General features: G+C 35.1%; 1 protein-coding gene and 1 non-coding gene across 4 annotated transcripts in view; both read right to left on the reverse strand.

Moving 5' to 3' along the window:
* The window catches only part of LOC117237089, a 132,728-nt gene that overhangs the window by 94,314 nt on the left and 24,172 nt on the right, over positions 1-14,242 (reverse strand). The gene's annotated exons all lie outside the window — the stretch shown is intronic.
* On the reverse strand, positions 4,423-4,494 carry Trnae-cuc. Its single transcript has one exon. It is a non-coding gene; the product is annotated as a tRNA-Glu (tRNA).

A 14,242-nucleotide genomic window follows, 5' to 3' on the forward strand; every position in this document is an offset into this window, starting at 1 on the left:
AGTTTCACGAAACGTATAAAAATTCCGTACGAATTGCGAAGAAAAAGCGGGATACCACTTTTGCGTGAGGATTTACGCGAGTCACACGGGATCATGGTAACGGTAAACACGTAACACACGTATCGGCTCCGGTAATTTCTTTGCTTCGCACTCTCTATCACGTCCCCTTTTTGTCCACGAACGAACAATATTAGCTTACGCTTGTCTCGGCACCGTTATCCTATATGAATTTGAAATACGAAGAGGAAGAGAGAGAGAGACAGAGAACCGTCTCTGCTCATTTGCTTCGTAAGAAACAGGATGCAGGATGTAAACCATGTACTTTCCCGAGGTGTGTAATTGAAACAGGGTTCTTGAAAATGATTGCAATCCGATCGGAACGTTGTTTGCTTCCCTCTCGCTATATCAGTAGCTTTGTTTCATAAGCGTTGCCAATACAGATCGTTAAAATTTCATCGCCGAAGTATTGCGAGCATGTATACTGGCTGTTAGAAATAGTTACACGACATCGTATCTATTATAGCATTCAGAAACAACTTCACGCTATGAAAATGAATATGATACGTAGAATATGATAAGAAAAATGCTTCATTGTAGGGTAAGGATACACGCAAATAGTCTTTTACTTCTATGGGAGAAAAAACGCGAGCAGATTGCGGATTTTTATGTATTTAGGGGATTTTACTACGGATTTTTATAATACGCGAAAATTCACAATGTGTACGCGGTGCGCGAAAATAAATAAAATATGCAAAATGGAATAGAAATAGATAAAATATCCAAAATAAGATAAAAATGTATAAATTATCCAGGGTAGGATAGTTGTTACAAGATTCAGTAGATGAAACAAATTTCTGCCTCAGGTTCTATTTGTTTAGCCGTGTTTAAAGATTAAAATATAATTATGGAAATGTAAAGTCGTGGATAATTGAAGATATATATATATGTGCAAAGTAATTTAGGTTGCATGCATGAGCGTGAAGTCGATTAAAAGTAGATTATAATCGTAGATACTGGCGTTTGATACCGTTAACATTGCGCTACGATCACGTTGTTATTGGAAGATGTATATTCGATGTAGGAAACGTAAATTTAGAGATAGTGGAAATAACCGTAGTTTATTGGATGAGTATGAATACAGTTATATCAGTCAAAATCAATGAGATTGCTCGACTACAACTATCAGACCTGTCAAAATGACAGATTTCAGATTTTTTACTTCTGTGTTTTTGGAAAGATCAATGTTGACTTTTATTGAGGTTGAGACAATTTTATATAGTACATCGACTTATTTATAATAATCATACCAGCAGTTTCTTTTTTCAAACGATTCCTTTCATAATATATTTATATTTCATATATATTAATATATATATATCTATTTCTCTTATAGTTATTATTAGTTATCAAACACCATACATCAACAGATTCAACATTTATCTAGGTTTAGGATAAGCTGTATTATTTAAATTGAATTTGAGATACGACACAGAACCCGGGCGGTATTTCAGATCGAAGAATTTCTATTTCCTTTTGTTGCAATTTTGTAACAAATATTTATATTTATATAACATTTTATTCTCTTATTTATATCGACAGAATTAGATTGGAAAAATGGAACATTTTGCGCAATACATTTAGATATATAACAGATAGAACAAGGTTGTAGCATTAGGATTTTGTAGCTTTTGTAAAATAACGCGTGCTTTCTTGCTATAAGAATTCGTGGAAAATTGCAAAGAATCGAAAATGATATCGTGAATATTTATTTTCTTGAAAAGTCGGCCAACATTGTGACCTTTTCGCTGATTCCATTATAACTCCAAAAACAGCACAGAAATATCTTCCCGAACTCTACGTCGTAGAACGCCTCGTCATCTTCGACGATCATCAAAAATAGGCTTCTTCCATACCAGTAAAACGTCTTGCCGCCGTTCTCTTTCTCTCGGAGACTCGGAAATAAACTTCAACAGGCTACGCGTTGGTTACCATCTTTCCGACTAAAACCATCGTCAAATAAACTTCCACGATATATGTACGTCACAGATGCAGACATTCTTATTAACTCAATAAAAAATTTCCAGTTTTTTCAACAACCGTATGCTTGATGTCAGCAACAAAGAACAGGAGTCTTAAATTAAAAGTAAGAAGAGAAGGTTGCTCTTTTTACATGAAATCCTTTACGATATATCCCGCTGAACTAAGTTAAAGCACTTCAACAGCTCGCAAAAAATATTGTTAAGCCAATTTGTAATAAGAATATCCATTACTGCAAACGCTAATCATAAAGTTAATCTACCCTTGAAAAAGAGATAACCATCTAGCTAACGACTTCTAGAACCCGCAATCATCAAGATAAACATCTCTAAAAAGAATTTTATCTCCCAAGTCATCTCCTTCGATCATCGTGTTAGGTACATTTCAAAAGTGATACAAACGAGAGATTACACAATTATTCCGAAATTCCACGAACGAGCAGCAAAAAATACGTTTGCCATATATAGAAAAAGAGATTAAAGGGAAAGTAAAACAATGATAGTGAATACGATGTAACAAAGAAAAGGCTACGAATAATTCAAAGCTAAATATACGTACATGTATATAAACATTCTTCCTTGTGTAAAAAGGAGAATTAAAGAAGAAGAAAAGGTATATCAAAGACCTTATAAAAAATGAAGGATCACAAGTAATGCAAAGTTAAATAAGAAGAAACTTAGACCCCTTCCAAGCCACCCTTTCCATCATTCACTTGCAACGAGAACGGAAAGGCACATTTTTTCACGCGTCGAAAGGAGAATTACAAAGAGAAGAAAACGATTGTATTGAGAAAAGATGATATACCTATCGGTGGCGCAGAAAGGAAGGTGTAGGACGCAGAAAGAGTATGGCCGGACTGGCATAGCCCGACACGCTAAATGGTACCGGCTGAGTGGTCGGCGTTAATTTCGAGGGGCTAAGAAAAGTGGTTGGAGCGAGTACGTGCTCGAGTGCTAAAGCTGGCGTCGCTGTCTTCGTGGTCGCTTTCAGGGTTCGGTAACAATGCGACCACGATATTTTTCGCTTGTCAAGGGGACCCACGCTAACGTAGGCAACTCGATACGCGTTACGTTTCAGTATAGCCAAGGTTTTAGAGGGTCGTTTCTTCAACAGAGGGAGAGAGAAAGAAGTTGAATCGCAGGAAATCGGACTGGATTCACACGAGAGAGATTCAGGTCAATCAAGCGATTACGCGTTCATACACCAGCCTACCGGCTCTTTTATTCGTTGTTCGTGCTTATCGTTGCTGATGAAGAATCCAGTTCCAGCGATAACGAGTGGTTGAACGTTTTGCATCGAAGTGGAGGGTGGAGATTGGCGGGATTATGGTATGAATTTGTATAATTCTGAGGTTGCAAACTGATTGAGTAAGCTGAAGAGATTTTGCAATTATACGAGAACGAAAAGATGTAGGTAAAATTGTATGTGAGATGAAATTGAGTGGAAAAATTAGAAAAAAATATGATAGTACCTATTAGTGTGATGTATTTTCTGGTTGAAAATATGGATTCATACAAGTAGTATAAGCATTAAGCTACGTATATTGGAAATGCAATTTCAGTTGGAAGTTATTAGCGTGTATCATTTTCCGTTTGATTATATTGATACATAAAAATATAAATCTTATTTTGTATATATCGAAAGATGAAATTGAAACTCTCTAGGAATAAAAATTCACATATTTGAATCTCTTTGATATAAACGGTATTTATCTATAGTTATAATTACATATGATTTATGTACTTTGTGTACAAAATTAGTAAAAACTCCGTGCTTAATTAAGACAGGATCAGTAAACAGATGCAGTGTAGAAAGAAACAGGAACGTTATTGAGACAACAAGTCATAAGCAGCCAAGAACTACAATACACAGATGAGAACTATAGATAGCGCACTCCCGTCTTCTTCAGATTCGATTAAATGGTATTACACAACACCTCTTAACCAAGACTCATTCAGAAGCTTTTCACGTTTTCACTAATCAAGCGTGAACAGTATCGGAGCGACACGGAGCCTTGAAATTCACATTCACCAATTTTCCGCTCCCAAACTAACCATTGTGAGTCTCAGATTTAATTTCAGATTGCGTTATCATAGCGAGGCATCGTGGCGTGCATATCAATACGCTTAAAATCATTTCCATCCACTATGCAACAGATTTTGCAAATTCAAGGAAAACCTTCAAACAGTTTGTTCTTCAGAAATGGCAAAAGCCATACGGAATCTTATTTTATTGAAATGATACTGAATTTGGTACAGGAACAACTAACGTTTAATACTGACACCTGATTTTATCGCAAAAATTAGACCTGTATGAATGTTATCTCAGTGATATATTATATCGCAAGATGTATCTATGCGTAAAAACTAAACAAAAAAAATTAAATTCCGGTACCGGGAATCGAACCCGAGCCTCCTGGGTGAGAGCCAGGTATCCTAGCCACTAGACCATACCGGAGGACGAGAACTACTCTTATTCGATTTCCTTAAATACCAGAAAGAAAATTAATGTGTTAAATAAATATTTATTATAAGTATACTTAACAATATTATTATTATTAATATTAATATTATGAAATAACATTTTTTCATGAAGGTAATAATCCTAAATGTGGAATGAAATGATTTTTCGTGTAACGAAGATGAATTATTTTTAACATTTTTCATACATTAATAATTATATATTATATTATCGTTATTATCATATATTACGTTTACCATAACATCAGATGTATCTTAAAATCCCACAAAAAAAACCATAAAACATAATTAGTTCGATCGGGATTGTTGTACGTATTATTAGCTATTGGAACACCCGATCTGCTTTAATATACAATTGCACTGCTTTAACTTCTCTTTTATTAAAGCAACCTCTTTTTTTTATTATTACAACACCAGTCTGTGATTTATGTTGGACAAAAATTTTCAATTCCTTGTTTGAGAACCTCGGAAATTCGAAAAGTTTAAGCCTTCCTACCACCTCCGGCGCATTATTTTCCTTCCAAAACTATCTTGTACGTGTTATGCGTACCGACATAACGAGCCTTCCTCGTTCTGAATGACAATGTACGCAACCGTATTTATAGACGACCGCCATCTACACGACAGCCGAGTTTCTTTTCGTTCCTTCGCTTGCGTTAGCCGCTTTTTCAAGATTTCTACGGGACTCACAGCGACTCTAACGGTATAATGGGTAAGTTCTGCAATCAGACTGAACGCAAAACATACACATCCAATGTCGAGAAATATTTATCTTTCTCGAGCAAGAATTGACATTTCATCGTGGTGAACTTTTGTAATACTTCCAACTGTCTTTTCTAAATTTTTATTCCCCGTATACAGAACACGCAGTATTCAGTATAGTAATTATCATATTGACAATTATTTCAAATTTTATTGTTTCATGCATACCTATGTTTTAGATTTATTCTATTTTCAATATCCGCGAAGATTGTCTGACATTTTCTTTTCTTTCTATAATTTCAAGATTCCAAAAGATACAATAAAATAACACAACTTTTCTCAACGAAAAAGCTAAACCACAACACGGAAGAATTACAATTACCTGAAGCTAAAAAAGCTATACTGCCAACAGCGTTTAACACCATTCCATTTTTGGCGACTCTAAGATTCTCATAGAAAATCAAGTAGTTTAAAAAGAAGCGCCGAGGCCGCTTCCGGAGTCTGTATACGGTACCGGGAACGATTATCGTATTTTCTCGCAAAATACGCCTGAAGACGACGTCGCGATGGCCGAAAGGAGGAAAAGAAAGGAAGAAATCAGAGGGGACCGAGCGAAAAACGGAAACGACAGAAGGGGAGATCGTACGTTATGGCGTAAACGCGGACTGCTATCGCGAGGTTATTTCCGTTTCAACGCACAAGTTGACGCCCGCGAAGAATAGACCGCGGGAGGCGTCGCGACGCCGTAACTCGTTCAAATGAAAACTGAGAAATTGCTAGCTTCTGCTAATCATTGGTCCTGTCAATGAAAAACTTATCTCGCGTGTAAAATTCATCGCTTTTTGCAATAAAAAACGACGATATAATAGAAGCTAAGGACTATTAAGAAATCACCTATTTGGAATTCATAAAATTTTTTTACGTAAAAATTTATATATCTTGAATTGCCGAAATTGTGAATGTTTAGAGAATATTAAACATAAATTTCATAGAAATGTGCTTTGCTTCGCTATACAGATACATGAAAAAATACTTTTGTAATATAATTTATCTGTTACAGTATTATCAAAACATTGCGAAAGTATTACATTACTCAAGTTTAATATCATATTAAACTCAAATATAATTACTAGCAATTTTAAGAAACGTATATCCCATAATACACCATGTAATTTTTATTGTATATGCATACTAAATTCTAGTTAAATCTATGTTAGTCCATGCTACTTAAGTAAATCAATATTTCGATGGACATTAGGCGAGTAATGTTATTTACATGTTCCTACGTAATAATGCAGAGTTATTACAAATTGCTACTATCAGTATAATGATACTAGAATCTCACGCTGCTACAGCCATGAAAATAAAATTACTTTGCTATATAAACGGGCCATAGTACATACTTGCTACTGGTATAACCCCTGACAACGTAGTCATAAAGTTCATTAATAGCTACGTTTACTGTTCTTCGAACTATCTACTACCTACAGTTGTTAAAACAGCCATCCTTAGACGAAAGTCATTTATGCTACTTGGTTTCAAAGGATGCTCCTGTATATTTCGTTTAATATGCAAATTACAATAACTTAAGGTACCGATTCAATCAGTGAAAAGATAATGAGTGCTCTACTTGAGGACAGAATTAATTTATCTTTGCGTTAATGCCCTGCAAATTATTTTACCTAAATGATATAATGTTAATAACGAAAAATAAAAAAGTCCAAATTGTTGCATTTATATAGAAATCGAACTTTTTCCTATGAACAATACACAACAACTACTTGATAATTTATCGCATATTTTCAAATTCACCGATGCAAATTTAATCATCAATTACCATATCATTTTCGATTTAGCGTGACTTTTAAATGAATACTCGTAAAAGTGTTCCTAACTGAAAGTTGCATAATTTCTACCTCCCAAAGCCATCAGCCACATCTACATGACTCATCGACTATCATATCACTTTCACAATTATCAGTCGTTGCAAGTCCATTACCAACAGCGACACTTCCAAAGCCATGGTCCTCCATCAACCTCATTTATTCAACGTCGCACTAAAAGACCTTTTGCTCGATCGACCCTACCAATGAATAATACCAGGTTATATCAACACGAAGCTTGTTCATCGCCATATGCAGAGTTCCAATTTTACGCGTGGTTCGCGTACACGAAATTTTCGAGCATAATTAAAACACGTGCCGCGCGCGCGGATCGTTATCACGAACACGACGAGGAATGAAATGAAAAATAGTATTTCCTGGTCGAAGATATGGCGAACACGGGCACTGACGAATTTATACGCGTTTCGCCGCAATGCGGAGTTGCGCGGCCGTAGATGGTATTTCTTCTTTCGCGATATCGCAAACCGCAGCCGCTCGACACGAGCGTAAACAATTACACGAAGACGCAAGAAGAAAGTTGGCAATGCTCCTCACTGAGAGGAGAATCGTTGACGAAATGGAAAAAAAATTTAGCGCCTGCTGGCCGTCAGCGTAAGAGCGAGGATTCTTGGACGCGGTTCGAGAATGAAAAAGCGAAATTTTAAGAGAGTTGGAATGCATGCTCTGTGGAAGGTCATTCTCTTTTTTGATGCTGAGTGTTAAAAATTTATTTGGAATCTTAATCGTTCCTGCAACGAAGGCCAGGTAATTGTAGACACGAGAGAGTTGAGCGTTGAATGTTTTATTCTGTTACGATAAAACGAAAAGCCGTAGATAAACGCTATTTACTCTCAAGACCGAAGATAAAAGAACAATTCTAACAGTAACTCTAGTGTGGATTTTTATACATTTATATTGTAAGAAATTTGAAAGTGCAATTCTGCGAAAAATGCGCATAATATTAAAAGATATATAAAATACTCATGAAAAGTATAATGCCTTCTATAGTAGTTGGTGGGTAATTGACTCAGAAAGTTGTCCCAGTTTTCATTCATCGAGCATTAATTGAATACCGAGATTGTAGTAATATATTGGAGAAAATTTATTATCTATCATTTCTTAAGATGGTTGATACAGCTTGGTCTGAATTGAGAAAAAGGTAGAAGAAGCTTCCATTCGTTATCAGGGTAAAAGCGAGATTTCTTGGATACGTTTGGAAGGTAAGAAGATGAAAAAATGAAATTTTTATGCAAGCGTAGTTGAAAGAGATTCTGTGGGAGGTTATTTTTTATCTTGGTATTGAGCGTTAAAAGTTTAGTTTGAGTTCTAATTAAAATTGTTAAAATATGTTTGAAGAAGAGTATTTTCTATGCTTTTTCGAGGTGTATTCTGCCTTGAATTAAAGAATAGGACGAAAAAGCGACCAGAATATGAAAAGATGAAAGGGTAAAATTGTAAGAAAAATGTAGCCGAAAGAAGTTCTGTGAGAGACCGTTTCCTTCCTTAATAACGAGTATTAAAAATTTATCCTGAATCTTAATTGAAAATGTTTAATATATTTGAAGAAGATTATTGTTTATCATTTTGTAAGATGGTTAGTTGAATTTATTTTAGAATTAATAATTATTTGAGAACGATGATGGGAAGTAAAACTAATTAGATTCTAACTTGCACTGAATTCACGTATATCCATCATATTAGAGAATCTTTTGTGTAAAGCATCTTTAATATACAGTAGATTAAAAATTTCGCGAACATTATTCTTTAGAAACCAATTTCTTACTTATTAATTGCCTGTTTAAATCTCCAGTCTAATTAATTAAATTATTATGACTTAAAATATTAAATATGGACTTTCCTGATTAGTTTCAAATCTATATAATTCTATACAGCTTTCGTCAATTAATGAATTAAGTAATGAACGAATAAGAGAAGAAAAGCAAAGCTTGATTTGGATAACGAAATATGAGCCCATAAAAGGGAATATAAACGAGAATAAACTTAGGAAAATGTTATTTTCTCCTTACGTAAAGAGAAACCATCAGAAACTTAATATCGAACCTCGCTTTCGGTACATTGTCAACCAGTGGCATGAAAACACGATTAAGATGTGTAAGTAATTCGGACTGAGATCGGTCGAATGCTTCGCAACGAATGAATATAAAATGGAGATGACAGAAGCAGAGAAAGAAGATAGCGAAGTGTGAAAATCGGAGGTAAGGAGCTTAAAATTCGCGGCGTTCCTCCGATGAAATGGAGAGAATGAAAATCAGTGAAATAAATCATTATGAATGTATTTGTTCGACAGAAAGATCGCAATAATCAGAATACATACATTTTTATTTAATAAAATATAAGAAAAGAAAATGATAAATACCAATTAAATAAATAATAGATAACAATCTTTTGCTGTAAAACCACGATTATCAGAACGTCAATTAATGAAACAGTCTTTTGTTGAAATATTAACGGAAGGCTACATTTCTATCCGAAAGCTTTCGTTTCGTATCGGAGATACTCGATTATAGTGTGTACATTATTGTACATTCGCCGAGAAGAATTTCAATGCATCAAGTAAGATTTTAACCCTTCGTTCAGGAAAGGTGATCGACGTGGTAATTCCAGGTTTGGTGGAGCCATTTTTCGCCTCGGGGATTTAAGGATTTTCCACTTATATGAGCACGCCTCCGAAACTTTCCCCGCCGATAACACATTGAGTGGTTTGTAAGCTAAAAAGTTTTCGAGCATTCATCACGTTCCAGGGCCGTATCGATGGTTCCATTAAAGGGTAAGATTAAAAAATGTTTTCATTCCGATAAAACTGAAAGAGTTTGATCTTCCAGCGAAGAAACGTAAATCATCCATAACAAATATAGACTCAATGATTGTTATTGATTTTTACCTTATTTCTGCTAACACGGTGTTCGTTACTAAATTTTTATTATAATAAATATGGGATAAATTACCTTATAATGTCTACATTTTTATTTTAAAATAAATACATTACAATTGAAAAACTAAATGGAGGGACGAAATACTTTTTTATTTTTACGTATTTAATTAAGTAACGTAAGCTATATAGAAGCATCAATCATGAGATTTTCCTTTCTATACGACCATGAATTAGCAGGTTCCAGCTCTAATCTTTTAGCCTTTGTGACGCTTCTGTACGAGTTTACGTTCGAAAGCGTCGATTACTATAATTTTATCTACAGATGTTCTTTTATTAGAAGTAACGTTTTTCTGTCTACGAAACTTGCTAATCTCAGCTCAGGTAATAATTAACGTTCCGAGAAAAATAACAGACAATATCTATAGCCGCTTCCTTGTGGTTCTTGCGGTTTCAGAATTGCTAGATTATTAAACTAAATAATTCTATTACATAAGGTGTCTTCACAATAATCCTATATAATAATGCTAATCTATACACATAAATTTCATTTTGCAGATACTTTCGCTTTTACTTTTATGCACTTAAAGCTCTTTACTTTAAAATAATTAATACGTATATTTGTTTACCTACTAGTAAATTACTTTACGCATAAAAATAATACAAATATTAATAATATAAATCTCTATAAATTTATTTTCCTACTATAACCTTCAAGATAAGTTCATTTGCATCAAACGAAAAAGCTTCAACCACTAAATTATCATATTTGTCAAAATTGTTGCTAAAATTATGTAGCAACGATAATTAATCATTTCTTCTATTAATTGCCTCGTTATTCTTCATCTCTACATCACAACATAATTATCTAATACAAAAAAATACCTGTAAAACGATAAGAAGTATTCTACATCGCTATTATTAAGCTTCAACCCCTTCGATTTCTCAAGGGATAATAAATCTAACGCAAACACGTATCCCAATACACAAACAGTGGGCTAAAAGAGAATAGCAAAGAGGTGTCTGTAGGACACAGCCAGAGATGGCATAAGCTCTATCTTTTCTTGTGGGACATATCGTGTCTCGCGGGATTACGCGCGTTTTCAAGGGGGTGCGCTCGCGCGAATTTTTTGACGATGCACCTGTGCTCCGAGTATCGAATGTTGGCCAGTTGCGCATCGCGATTGCGATCTTCGGGAAAAACTCGCCGAACCGGTCACGCGTAAAATATTACGAGCTCTTCTGACAAGAGGACCAAGCGGCGGCAAAGTGGTCGCACCAGCATGAAGTTGCGGTGACGCGGTCCACTCGCGATCGATCTTTCTTTTGTGATATCGAATGCATAGAAACGTTTTGTGCTCGCGACCAACGCACGCCTCGCATTCCTCTAGCACGGATAAACAATTTCATTCGCGAGACAATGTTGATACTTTGTGACACTGGATCGTCTTATGGCGGTTCTTAGCATTCTGCGGTGTTTTTAGGAAATTTCAACGCTCTAGGTTGTAGGGAAATTAAAATTTTAGGCAAAATGTGTAGAGTATATACAGAGAAATATGTATTGTACATTTGATATAATATTATTATACATTTGATAAATATGTTTGATAAAAGAGATTGAGATTTTTTATTTCAATCTTCAACTCTAGCATCGTTGGGCCATAACGATAATTCGGACGTTTTTCTGTATTTGGGTCGAATTAGGATGTAATTTTGGGATACTTTGTTTATGTACATACTGACAATGATGCACATGCAAATTTTCATCCTTAAATTTCTTTGCTAAGAATTTTTATTTTTAGTGGAAAAAGTTTTGAATTTTCAATTCGATATCTTAATTTATCTTATATAAAATAGAGCGAATCAGATGATTGATTCATTCCGTTAACGTGTCTTATCGGTAATTGATATTCTTAGGTTCATATGTGTTATTATATTATCATAATTGACATATTAAATTTCGAAATTCGCTTTTCGTCGTTTTGGAAGCGAATTAGTTAAAATTAGATATTAGATACACCAAAAGACAAGCAAATGCGTGACAACTAAATGATTGACATGAAAAGTACTAAGTGATATTGCATTCGGTATGTCATCGTGCACGCAATAATTCAGCATCGCGTAGATTAACTTTGCACGAAACAGGTCAAACAGGTGGAATAAGTAGCTTCGAGCGTGCGTGATGTTTGAGTAAAGACCGCAATCAAGCTACGATTAAACCTACTTAGTGAAAATGAGCTTATATTCTCATTCTATAAATTACGAAACTTGTAAAAACAACAACGAACACTGATTTTTAATACGTTCGCGAGGATTTGGTTATTTAGTTATTTTCAACTTCATTCTACGTTCTTCTGACATAATATTTAATTAAGCCAAGTATTGCATCTTTTAATTAACTGGAGAATACATTAACGTATTTTAGTTCGATTAATGTTACCCTAAGTGTCATTATTAGGTAATATACATTTCATTCTATTGTTCGAGAACGTAGACCAAGCTAGCCTGTATCTTCCAGTTGATCATTCACAAAAAAAGAATAGAGCTAGTTTCTAAATACCAGGTTATTCTTCCGCAGTACCATACAATTTTCTGTCTTCTTATACTACTTTCCTTCCTACACGAAACAGTGAAAAAATAAAAAGTAAAAATAAGATCCAACAAATTGGACCAATCTTTAGAACATCCTTCTCGAGAAAAGAAACGCTACATTTTATTTAAAAATCTACATGATATTGATAAACGTATAATGGTGTACTTATAAATAGGGAAACACGTACATATAAATTCATTTAATTCTATTATGAAACACGTTACATTTTTTACATTTTGAAGCACTCTGAGTAGAGATATACTTTCAAATTTTTGTTTCGTGCAACTAAGTTAATGTGAATTTAAAATAAGGACTTTCCCTATTTGCATGCTCACCGTTGTTTATTATCTACAATCAACAGAAAAACATGCATCGAATGCTAATACAAAGGCGACGCCCAGTTTTGACTGTACAAACACATACAGACAACAAAATTCAGTCTAAATTCAACGCTGACCGTAACGTACTACGCTTTTATAAACCTGACGATGATAGTACGAAAGAATGCTGACGTTCGTGATGATAATACACAGCCTCCTGATTATCGTGCTGTCCGAAGGCTCCGCGAGGTCGCTTGAGTTACGTCGTAATGATGGCCAACCAACGAACCGGTTGTGGCCCTGGCCCTGGCCCTGCCACTGCACTTATTTGGCCCCTAACCCGATCCAACCAGACGAAAGCAAGGAGAAAAAAAACATGGAGGAACCCACAAAACTGAACCACACACCTGGTCCAAGGATGAAAGTGCGAAACGCGCGAGAGGCCAGGCATCGTGAACACAAGAACGCCAACACGAAATTCGTAATTTACGAAACGACCATGAAAGATTCTGTAATCGCCGACTATCGAGGGAAGGTTCGAGCGTTTTCTGGCGTGAAGCGAAAAGGTGAGAAGGGTCTTCCAAAAATCGACGACGAAATGATTGGTGTTTGATTTCGAAAAGACGAAGTGAGGTTAAAACGATCTCCTTTGAAGTAAATACGAAGTTGTAACGAGTCACGAAGTTGTTACTACATCGTGGATACTTACGCATTTATGGGAAATTTGAGGAAAAAATTCTTTACTTCTATCATACTTAATTATTGACAGAAAAGGCTGACAAAAATACAGCAAAACTACACGAGAAAATGTAATAAGCACTCGATGATCGAAGTAGGAAAGGTTTAAATGCTATATATTATACTTCAGAGTATAACATAAAACGTACCCTAAGTACGTCTACAAAAAAAGTAATTCGCAAAGTGCGGGGTACTTACTTGATAAAAAAAAAGGCAATGAGGTATTTCTCCTTACACTGCAGCTACTATAATTTTTATATCAGAAAATAAACATTCCTAACGATATCCTATAATTTACACCTGGTTATAAACGTAACGCAAGAAAAGATTAGCATTTACCTAACTCCTTTCTCTCACGTATCTTCCGACCTTGAATTCGACGTATCCTTTCACGAGTCGCGATTCAAGAAGAGCCTGAGCATCCCGCGAACTCTCCTTTCCTCGCGAAAATGCATCCATTGTTAACATACAATAGGTGAAACAGTCAAATCGTCCCACTTTCGAAGGAAAGATCGTCGCGAATGTTCTTCGTGTACAAATTCGACGACAAATCCATCAGGGCCAAATATTCACCGATATTACACACATGGCCATTTGCC

Source organism: Bombus vosnesenskii, unplaced genomic scaffold (genome assembly GCF_011952255.1).
Source record: "Bombus vosnesenskii isolate JDL3184/JDL3185 unplaced genomic scaffold, Bvos_JDL3184-5_v1.1 scf7180000013357, whole genome shotgun sequence".
Classification (NCBI taxonomy): domain Eukaryota; kingdom Metazoa; phylum Arthropoda; class Insecta; order Hymenoptera; family Apidae; genus Bombus; species Bombus vosnesenskii.